The 12496-nt window shown below is 31.6% G+C and overlaps 1 protein-coding gene and 1 long non-coding RNA gene across 5 annotated transcripts in view; one reads left to right on the forward strand and one right to left on the reverse strand.

The window, feature by feature from the left end:
- Ctbp (C-terminal binding protein) overlaps positions 1-12496 on the forward strand; it is an 81946-nt gene that overhangs the window by 11867 nt on the left and 57583 nt on the right. The window lies entirely within an intron of this gene.
- LOC143905433 (uncharacterized) lies at positions 8665-10812 on the reverse strand. The gene is made up of 3 exons (XR_013259199.1): positions 9157-10812; positions 8892-9060; positions 8665-8773 (listed from the first exon to the last, which is right to left on the reverse strand). It is a non-coding gene; the product is annotated as an uncharacterized LOC143905433 (long non-coding RNA).

The raw sequence follows: 12496 nt of genomic DNA on the forward strand, positions 1-12496 counted from the left end.
AAATACAAAATCGAGGAAATAATTCGATCTTCTAATTTGAAAATTGGGTAATTTTTCAGAATAGGGCTTTTTCCGAATTTTGATATTTTCTTGCGGTTTTCTTGGTAAAAACCTTTGTTGTGACTTCGACAGTGATAATCAATCGGGGGAGCCCGAAAAATATGCACCCTACCTATTTTTTTCCTATTTTAGTAAATCTGAAGGAAAGCTCACTCCTCTCCGATTTCGATGAAATAAGGCTCAATTAAAGCGTTTTTGCTCAAAATGACTGAAAGTATTTAATTGTTTAAAGCGCGTCATTAACCTATGTAGGTTAGTGACGCGCTTTAAAAGTATTTAATTATTTAAATATGTTTTATTCTATATATATATATATATATATATATATATATATATATGTAGGTCCGGAAGTATGTTCCGGGACTTTTATTTTTGATATCGGTATATTCCGGGACATTTGGCAGTTTCCAGGACTGTCCTGGAAAAAATTGATGTCCTACGGCAATTTTCGGGACAGTTTTTTGAATCTGATTACATATATATGCGTTATATTCCAGGACTGTACATTTCAAAAAACGTAAACAGTCCCGAAACATACCTCTGGACCTACACACACACACACACACATATATATATATATATATATATATAAACAAGCTTGTAAAGCACGCCATGAACCTATATGACCGTTTGTTATATGATTTTGTTCGTCGCGTAGTACATTCTTCGTCTTCCTTTCCTCCCGTTCCTACTCGGCTTCATGTAAACAACACAACTTCTATAAAGCAGGGCACACACATACGTGTGTATGCCCTGCTTTAACGAAAATCACAACTTCTATAAAGCAGGGCACACACATACGTGTGTATACCCTGCTTTAACGAAAATCACAACTTCTATAAAGCAGGGCACACACATACGTGTGTATGCCCTGCTTTAACGAAAATCACAACTTCTATAAAGCAGGGCACACACATACGTGTGTATGCCCTGCTTTAACGAAAATCACAACTTCTATAAAGCAGGGCATACACATACGTGTGCGTGAACCTCGGTTCGCGTGGAAAGTGTATGCGTGAACTATTTCGGGACTACCGCACCTTCCCTGAAAGCACGGGGGGGGGGGGGGGTGCGTGAACCTCGGTTCGCGTGGAAAGTGTATGCGTGAACTATTTCGGGGCTACCGCACCTCCCCCAAAAACAGGGGGGGGGGGTGTGCGTGAACCTCGGTTTGCGTGGAAAGTGTATGCGCCCTTAATCTAGACATTTATCAAAAATAAAGTAAAAATAGGTAAAAAAAATAGGTAGGGTGCATATTTTTTGGGCTCCCCCGATTGATTATTACTGTCGGAGTCACAACAAAGGTTTTTACCAAAAAAACCGCAAGAAAATATCAAAATTCGGAAAAAGCCCTATTCTGAAGAATTACCATAAAAAAATAATTATTATTTCAAAAATTATTTGTATTAAAACTACTGATTTGGAATTGTTTTTTCTTAATAATGTCATTAAATAATGAGATAACTAATTATATAATATCTCTATTTACATAATATCCCTAAATAAAATCCCAAATTAATCAGATTTAGTGTAATAATTAAAAATTATTTATATATTTTTTTAAATATTTTTATTGTTTTAATTTTGTGTTATGTGGGGGGCTTTGCCCCCCGCACCTCCCACCAGGGGCTTTGCCTCTGGACCCCGCATTACTCTATTTTTTCTTTCCATTTAACGATACGCGCGTATGAACTGTACGAATGGAACACCAAACGCACACACTCTACAGGCATTCAAAAATCAAACATTTTCGTAAAGATGTTGTGAAAAATATTGTGTGCACTTCGGGTCGAAAGCTTTTTCAGACTCTTCTAGATATTTATTTTATTTTTTTAGATAGGTGAATCTATCACTACTATTGAAAAAAAGTTTAGGTATATGGGCACAATTAAGTGCTAATTCAGTGCTAATTTATTACTCTGGTCCCGAATTTAGTGCTTCTATTCATTTGCAGGAAATTAATATCAAAAGTGCGGGTATTGTCCACGTTGCGCTAGCACTCTTCTCTTTAAAAACACGTATAGAATATCATTAAAAAAAAACGATATACCAGAATTTTATGCTAATTTTGTGCTTTAAAATACTGCAAAGAGATATCGAAAATATTAAATGATTATGAATGTACCGATACCATAGTTACCGTAATAGCAAAATGGTAAAATCTAACTATATGAATATAACATTAAACTGTTTCTCCAATTAAATACTCGGTAAAATACTTTATTTTGGAAATTATTGCGCAGGAAACGGCTGTGAAAATTATTGTAATTAAAATAATCTTGGAATTTAGTGCTCACTATTTAACTTAACAAAAAATTGATTGACATTTAAGTTAAATAAATAAGTTAATTGAAGCAATATATTCGGAATCAGACTTTTTAAGAGCACTAAATTCTAGGATTATTTTAATACCAAAATCGCTACAGCAACTAATTTGTATAATATACAATACTTATGTACTCTTGTATCTTTGTGCGTTTTCAATCATTTTCAAAGCTGTTTTATGAGCAATAAATTCAACAATAAAGTATTTTACGAGTATTTGATTGGAGACATAGTTTAATGTTACATTCATATGGTTAACTTTTTATTTTTGACCGTTTTGCTCTTATGCAGTTACGGTACATTTATAATCGTTCAATACTTTTGATGCTTTTTTGATATATCCAATTTTTCTTTACGGTATTCTATACGTGTTTTTCAGAAGTGGGGGTGCTAGCATAACGTGAAGGCAACATCCCCACTTTTTATATTATTATACGATATTTTCTGCGAATGGATAGGAGTATTACATTCGGGAATAAAACAATAAATTAGTTCTAAATTAGCACTTAATTGTGCCATATATTCGAACTTTTTTTAAATGGTGAGAGTGTTAGGTTTACAGAGGTTACTAATTAGTAAAAACTAAATAAAAATTTTGTTTTTTGAGATTGGTAAAATTAAATTATACATTATGCACTAGTGCATTACGATGTTTTTGGTATTACGCGCTTTATTATTAATTATGTGATACAATTCCTCTGAAAAGGAAAACACGAAAAGAAACCGAAGTATATTGTACTGAGAAATACGGGTCATAGCGTTACTGAATAAGCAACCGACCGACCGAGCGATCGTGTCGCTGCTTGCTCTTTACAACCAAGCGTTCAGCAAATTACGTAAGACCAGAAACGAGAGCTCATTTAAATGCCGGCTCACTGACGATAACTAATAATACACCGTATTTTTTTTTGGCGGGATGAATACTAATTTTTTGACTGAGAAATTTTTGACCATACAGGATCTTAAATTAAAGTCGAATTTTGTTTTGAAATTGTAAAATAATTATATTAACGGGATAATAATGAGAGCAATAATAAATAACATTTGTTATGATACAAATTGTAACAGTAAATAATAACATTAGAGAGAAGTTATATAAATGTAGTATAATGTAAACGTGTGTTATTTAATACACATATATAAAAAGAAATTGAAATAAATTATGTAATATAAAAATTTAATATTAATTAACTCATAAATATATGTTAACAAGCTTTATAACAAAAATATACATATAATGTATACAAATTTAACAGAAAACTATAATTGTTAATTAATAAAGAATTTAAAAAGTTACAAGGAAATATAATTATTTATTAATATTTAAATATTTTCCGACATTTCAATTTGTACAAAAATGGTATTATTTGATTGCTAAATAAAATAGATTTATAAATATGAATTTATAATTTCATTGATGATAAATTAAGAAATAAAAATGACATTTTTTTTAATTTTTAAAAGTTAATATTAATTCTATGTTAATTTTTTACAAAGAGGAGAGGGGATTGTAAAATTAATAATAAATTCTGTTTATCTATTATAATAGTTAGTGTTATGTGATATAATGTGCATCGCATCATATGCTTTTTTCACGACATCTTATGCACGTATGCATTTACGTACGCACGGATCTTTTGTAAACGTCGAGTTTATTACAAGCGACTATATGACAAGCGGGGAGCAGGCGTTATCATCGCACAATTGCGAATTAACTTTGGAACACGATAGAGCGTTTGCCAAGCGTCATCGTTTTTTTAATGCCGAAATATTTTGCTTTCTTTTCTTTCTATAACTTGGTCATATTTTGTTTGACGTGCGTTTTATTTTATTATATTTAGATACATAATATATTCATATTTCGAAATTGATATTTATTTTTTTTTTACAATTATTCAAATGTGTAATGAAAGGAAGCGAATAATAATATTTTTACATTTGCAATTTTGCAAAATTAAATGCGTCTACAAAATGCAAGAATTTTTTAAAATAATTTTTTTTGTTTTTTTTTACAACAATTAATTCCTTTTATTATTGTATTTTATTTTCTTTTTATTATGTATAAAAATTAATCAAATCATTATGTATCAAGGTAAAGTCATCGAAAAGTGAATACTTTACGAGATATTTTATATTTTACATTAAAAATATTATGACAAAATTTAAAATATTAGGAAATTCTTAATGAAAGAGAGCTTTATTATAATGTTTTAAACGTCTCGACGATCTAGAACTTTATATTTGAAGGAAAAAATTATTTTATTTAAAAAATTAGTTACTTTCTTCAAAACGACATCTACGATATGACTCACATTAAGATCGTGTCCCCTTTCAAACTGAACAACTTTCGTCTGAAACGTTTTTCCGTATTTTCCATATTTTTCGAGATATTTGCTTAGGGCATTTAAAATGATACATTCTGTATATTACCTATATTTAAAAAATAATGTATTTAAAAAAATACAAAATTAATTTAGAGAAATAAAAATTAGAAATAAAATTTCTTGGTAAGAAAACTCTTAAGAATAAAAAAAATAAAAGCAACGTTGAGAAATATTTACATAGAGAAGTAACAAAGATACAATGGATGTTGTCATAGGGGAGAGTGGAGCACAATGTGTCACGGGGCACTGTGAGCCACATTAGATTTTCTCAGAGGTTATTGATGCAAAAGTAAGTAATGAAATTTTTTGTAGTAGGCTGAGTTAAATTGAACTTTGAGACCTAAAGGAACTTCGATGACAGTTTGTGAATAATATTAAAAATAATAATAGATTTGGACCTCTGGAAAGTAAATTTTTCGCTTGTCGAAAAATGTCAAAAGCTAACCTCACTTTCCTAAAGCCTAGGTTTTCGGTCATAGTTGACAGTATAATTACCCGTGCGTCGCTCAGTGCCCATGTTTTCTTATTTGTAGTTCGAGAAATAATTGATTTTTACTATAAAATTGGTCTATTGCTAGTGGAGCACAATGTGTCACTAAATGCATTTTGTATGTCTTTCGTTTTTTGTTTCATTTTTTATACTTAACGTGAAAAACAAAATTATATTTTATACTTGAACCTCAATGTCGTGATAAGCATTTTAGGTATCTAATATGTGAAAAACGTCAAGAGATGACCCATTGCACCCCACCGGTGGGTTAAAGATTGATTATGTTGTAATCGTACTATGAATAATGCTGAAAGTACAGATTAATTGTATTATAACTGTAGGGAAGACCGGGGCGAAGTCGTCACTATTTTTTCGGTGCCGATTTTCAGTTTGATCGCTCATAAAATATTAGGAAATTAACGAAAATAAAAAAATTTTACTGGATTCGTCGGATTTTCACTGGAAAATCAACACTCTTTTTCTGTAAATTTTTATTCCCACTTCTGTTATAGAGTAAAATTAACACACTTTTTCTGTGTGTAAATTTTAACATATTTAATAAATACGTTTAAATTGTGTTTTTTTAACATATTTTTTAAATTATTTTAATAATTCTATATTTTAAATTTATTAAGTTTAATTAACATAGCAGGCATATGTTAAATCTACACATGTATGTGTTGATTATTTTACACAAAAATTTTAACAAGGATCTTTTTTAACAAAACTACATAAATTTTCCAAGGTGTAGTAATCAGCTAGCCTGGGCTAGATTAAAAATATATGGAAAAATTAATTTTTAATTTTTTTCATTGATTTATTAACTGTTGCATTTTTGCTAGATGAAGTTTTGCTGTAACAAAACTTCTCCTCTTCTAAAAAAGGCATGTCATCGATACTCGAATCTATCGAAATATTGTTGTCGCTTTTCCACGATGCCGACGATTGGTTCTCTTGTTGCGCTTACTTTATGAGCGGCTGTCATAGCATATTTTGACAGTTGTGTGGTTAATAGTGTAATGGTAACAGTGAAATATTAAAAATAAATAATAGCGCACGCGTAGCGCGCGTCTGTGATGTCTAGTTATATTAAATTTTGTTAGTTAAAATTTCCATTTACCGAAAGGATTCGAACTTGGTACTGCATGTCGTTGGGCACCGCTGATGAGTTAGACAGTCGTCACTACGCTATCGAGTATTAGTAATAATTAAGTTTTAAATTTTTCTTATGTGTTATAACGTAATATAAAATACGAACCTGCAATTATTTTTAAATTGCTAAACAATATTTAATACTTTAAATGCTCAATTACTGTCTATATAAATACGAATATGTTAAAAAATTAAAATTTAAACAATGTAAAAATATCATTTAGTAAAGATTGCCGAAAGATTTAATAATTCTTAAAATTACATTTCTAATATAATAGAATGATAATTGTTACGAAAAAACTATTTAAGAATGACAATTTTACTATTCGAATGCTAACAAATGTTTAATTAGTAGTGGCTACAGATAATGGCTGGCTAATTTGTTAAAAGTTTCCAGCGTTATCTATTCCAATATTTACAGTGCAGGGGCTAAAAAAGTACTAGACAGCGAAGAATTATTCATAAATTATAGCTAATACTAAGCTAGTTAATGGCTAGATAACATATCTAGCCTGCGTGATACAGCCATTAGCTGTAAAAACAGATTGGCTAGACCAATTTCCACTCGGATAATATCAAAAATAAATATATATGTGTACATGTCAAAATATTAAAATGCTACAAAACAAATTCTATATTATAAAAAGTAACTTTTATAAAGAGAATATTTTATTTCTACGTAGTGTCTTAATTTTTCTATAGTTTTCTTACTAGCATATTAGGTTTTATACGTTTTATTTTTATTTAATTAATGTTTACAATAAATTACATATGAATCACAGAGAATAGTTATTTGTGCAACAAGTGCTGTAAGATGAATAGGGTGTGCAAGTGCGTGGAAAGTGGTCTATCACGCACGCGTAGCGTGCGCAATTTCCATGCACGTGTTACATAAAAATATTTTTTTACATTCGTTATTTCTATTTGTTTGGCTTACATTTATTTTATGGAAATAATATTACTTTAAGTAAAACATTATTTTCTTGAATATACAAATTTTGTAGTTTTATTGCATTAAGGATGTTCTGGCGATACAATCTCTGCCAAAAGTTAGCTCTTAATAAAAAATTACTAAAATGAAGACTTTGCATGCATATATATATGTCAAACAACTCAAAATTTTTTATATGTTAGAAAGCATTACCATTAATAGTTTGAGTGTGGTTTTTTGTCATTTAAATAATTAGTATTGTATAAACAATTAAAAAATGAAAAAATTTAGCAAAAAGTTCTGAAACTTAAAATACAATATTAATGATGTATGTTTTACATATAAAAAAAGTTTTAGAAATATCTGACTGTTTTTATTTATACTTACCGCAAAAATGTCGATTCTCCATAAGGGATAATGTTAATTTTATCAACTAAATTTAAATAACTCTTAAATTGTTTAGTCACTTACAGAGTATTTTTAATTTAATTTAAAAGAAACATTTCGAACTTTTAGCCATTTCTCAATATATATTTGAAATACCTCCAATACATCCCTGGTAGAAATTTTGACTGGGCGCTTGCCTGGCACTGACCAGCGTTCCACACTGCCACTTCAGGAGCTGGCATGGCACGCTGGTAAGCGCCATCCGCGAAACGTCACGTTTTGCCCGCTAGCGCCACAGATTTGATGTGGTGCTGGCACGGCGCTAACATGGCGGCAATAAGGTACTATCATAATGCAGACATGGGGCTAGCGAGTTTTTAACGTGGCACGTGTATGGCGCTAACATGGCGGCAATAAGGTACTATCATAATGCAGACATGGGGCTAGCGAGTTTTTAACATGGCACGTGTATGGCGCTAACATGGCGCCAATAAGGTACAATTTCTAAATTCATATAATGCATTTATTTAAAGATTATTTATTAATTAGTTATTTTTAACAGACTGTCAATTGAACTAATAATCTATCTCATAAATTAGGAAACATGAAAATAAATATGTATTATACAATGACAAACGTGACTCTATATCAACGAGATAAAGGAAGTGGTATTAAGTTCAATAGGGAGATAAAATGACACCATTATAATTAAAAATAAAATACCTTAATATTTGGCAAATAATCACAGTCTTACATCAGCAGTTTTACATTTAATAATTTCATATGTTCCAGATAAAAACAAAAACTTTGTACTTCTTTTCACCTAACACTATAATGCCTTTATTCGCGAGTAGGACATCGCAGCGAAATTAAACGAACAAATATTCGCTGGTCTCCAGGTAGTCTTACACATCTTTGTTGCACTTGATTCGGTCTTTTCTATGTCCTTCCCAGTCTTTGCATTGGAAAGCGCTGCACTCAATGCCTTTACAAGACCATTCCTTGATACAGCTTCTCCTTTAAATTCTTTTTGAAGAAATATATCTAAAAATCCGAATATTTATAAAGATTTAACGTTCGGAGTCGGCGCTGCAATGACAGCAAAATCTCTCTCTCTCTCTCATTTCGAGAAAATATTAATTATATAATATAAAATATGTACCTTCTATACATGAGTAAAATGGTTCATCTTTCATTGTTTTCTTGCCAAGCATAGTTTTAGTAGCAGTATATGTGACTGCTATATCGCGCGTTACACAGATTTTTAAAATCGTTGTGATATTTTTTGTTAACGTTGAATTAAATTCAATATAACGATAAAGATGCTCACACTAAAAATATAATTAATTTTATTATTTTTAACGAAATAATATATATACCCTTTTTCAAATAATAATAAATTATTATGTTTTGTAAAATAAACTCACAAAATTGGTTCGAAATTCCCTATCTTTGTCTAATTTAATATTTATATGCCCAAATTCTTCGTTTGTTTTTGCAGGTAATATTATTTCATATTTTTTAAATATGTTATCTGCATCCACGTTGATAGATTTACTGGAACTGCCTTGGTTTATTGTTTGATTTTTTATGGTTTTAAAAATAATAAAACATATTTCTTAACTGTACTATTACATACAATACAATATTTGCTTCGATATTATTCGTGATGTATATGATTAATACCTTCTGATGTTATACCGCTAGTACTTGGTTTATTACATGTATCGTATTTTTCTTCTTCAAATAATGACAAATAATGGCGTTTAAATTTTTTCATCTGGCGATATTTTTGCGCTCGAAATTTTGATTTTAATTTTTTATTACTATCCATTGTCGTGTGAGGCTACAACTACGGGTGCATTCGGGGAGCACGCTATTAGCACAATTATCGTCCAAAACGGTTCGAGAAGACGCTTTGTGGCGCTGTGATATACGATGATGACGTCACTGTAAAGGCAGCGTGATGTCATCACTCGCGCTATTATTTTCGAGGTGAGGCACGAAATACTATTGGCGCTTAAGCTGCGTTCGGGGAGCTTGCTATCGCTGTCGCGCTATTGGCTCCTCTAACGAAGTTCATAGCGTTTGCGTTTATAGCGTTAATAGCGTCTCCCCGAATGCACCCTACATCTATTGTAATGTTTATCGTAAGCGGTCGTAAGCTCGTCGTAATCGCTATCGTAAGCTCGTCGTATGACTTGATTCAGCTTGAACTCTTTCCACAATTACGATGCTCGTCTGGCGTTGCAATTATAACCTAAAGTAACAACTAACATCTATCGTAACGCTTTGATCGTGGGAATTAATGAATAATAAAGACGACGACTTCATTGCTTACGATCACGATCAAAGCGTTACGATAGATGTAGTTGTAGCCTATCAGTTCTTCTACAACTGATTAGCGCCCAATTTAATTATTTATTATTTATTGCCAAACCAAATTATTTATTTACCATTTATTTATTATTATTTATTATCATTTATTATTATTTATTATTATTTATTATAATTTATTATCATTTATTATTATTTATTGCCAGATAAATTAGTAGAGCTCTGCCAGCCGAAGGACTCCGGCCGCGGCAGGTAAAGGATAAAATAATCCTGTCTCAATTTTAACGTACATGTTTTAATAAATTTCTAAAAATTAAGAAGTCGATCTAGAAGCCAAAGAGAAGAATCTCGACAGCACCTAACGTGGCGCAAGTGTGGATCGCATTAGAAACTCAGTCAAATCCAGACCTGCGCCCGTTCAATTTTATGTAAATGCCATATTAGGCGCGGACATGGCCCTGATATGGCTCTTTCTAGTTTTTAGGATAAGGCTGTGGCGTGGCAAACTTGCATGGCGCTGACAAGTGTCGTGGCGCTGGCAAGGCAATTTCTACCAGGGATCTTTAAAATCGTTATAACTCAGCAACTGTTTAGTGGGTTTGTTTTAACTTTTTTGTAGCACATCAGGAAGACTGAAAAAACAATCTCACAAATTTTTATCGACTTTTCACCGTTTTAAAGATATAACCAGAACATCCTTAAACCATATTGTTTAACAGAAAAAATATGATTGTTTGAAACAATATATTTTGATGAAATAATATTTTCTTTAATTACACTAAATATTACTCAATAAAATAAAACATTTCTTTGCATAAAAATGATATAAAATGTTTGATTGAAATAAGAGTGTTACTATTTACAATTAATTTATTGCTTGGTGGAATAACCATTATTAATAGTTGGATCTATGTAGTATATGTATATAACTAAACACAAATCACGTTCAATCACTCGGCGAGCAGTTAGGTGTTTCGTCCGGCTTGAACTAATATGGCTGTGCGGCAAGAGCGACGCGATAACCGAAATAGAGCATCTTACTGCTTTTTCAAAGAAGCCAAATTGGTTGTTTGTCGAGTGCGAACATAAAAGCCATTAAGCAAAGAAGTGCGAACGTGAAAAGTGTTTGAGAGTTTCTGACGGGGGTGGCCGACGTTTGTGGTGCAATCGCGCACTCACGCATATTTTCTCGTCGCGCATTGTTTCCGTATTTCGTTTAATCTGACTATCGACACTGACCGTGTCAGTCCCAGACAAGGGGATCAAGTGCCATAAGCTTTCCGCGCTTTGCTTTAGTTCAACTATTAGTAATGTGTATATAGGTACGCACGTCGTGCTCAAATCATCTTCAGTTTTTTCGAGTGCTGATATCGGAAAAGTAGTTTGGTTCGTTCGTAAAAAAAAAATAGTTTTTATTAAAATGTGGTTAAAAATGAGTGCCTTGAATAATATTGCTTTATTTTTACAAGCATGAGGCTTAAGGCCGGTTTACACACGCAATTATTAGTGGCGCCAACTGACTGGCATTCATTGGCGCCAGAACCAACTGGCAAACTCACAAGTGTTTACACAGTGATTGGCGTATAATATGGAAAATATTTAACATTTATTAAACACACAATAAATGACAACAACCATATAACTTCAAATTTTGAGGTTATATGCTTTGGCCAATAACCGCCAGTAAACGCCACATTACTAGCGCCAGTTTGCATCAAGTGTTTACACTTGCATTTTTACTGGCATTAGTCGACTGGCGCGGCCTGGCGCCACCAATCATTGCGTGTGAAAACCGGCCTTTATATACCGCATACCACTAGTACAATACTTTGACTGAAATAATAAAATGGTTTGATATAGCAAAAGTATAATTCCAGTAAAATAGTACAATACTTTGACCGAAATAATAAAATTGTTTAAGTTAAAAACACATTCAATTTTTTTGAGAAAATATTTACCTTAAGGTATTCCTTTCACGGAGGAGCGTATTTTGTAGGCGCTTAAGCAGGGCCTCAGCAAACTCTTGTATATTGCATTAAACTTATATAAAATCAAGTTATAATTGATTATTATGTTTAATTGTAAGAAAAAAGTGAAAATATTATGTGTATTTAGAAATTTTTCATTTTTTGGTAAATTTTACTGTTAGAACAATATGGCAATGCTGCGCTTTTCAGGGCGCCGATTGTAAAATGTGAAGTTGATAACAAAAGTGTCAATGTCAGTGTCAATTTCATCAATCAAAGAATATTGACATTTTCTTTTTATCAAAGAGATATTTTATAATAATAATGTGTGATAAGAAACATAACAAGTGAGGAGTAATGTGGGCAAAAATAAGGGACAATTTGTGAAAATAAAAGTTGATAATAAACCGTACATTATGAACTGAAGTGTGACATGAGCGCACAGCTTGCAGCGCCAGCGTTG

This window comes from Temnothorax americanus, unplaced genomic scaffold (genome assembly GCF_048541705.1).
Source record: "Temnothorax americanus isolate GAGA-0224 unplaced genomic scaffold, ASM4854170v1 Scaffold61, whole genome shotgun sequence".
Lineage (NCBI taxonomy): Eukaryota > Metazoa > Arthropoda > Insecta > Hymenoptera > Formicidae > Temnothorax > Temnothorax americanus.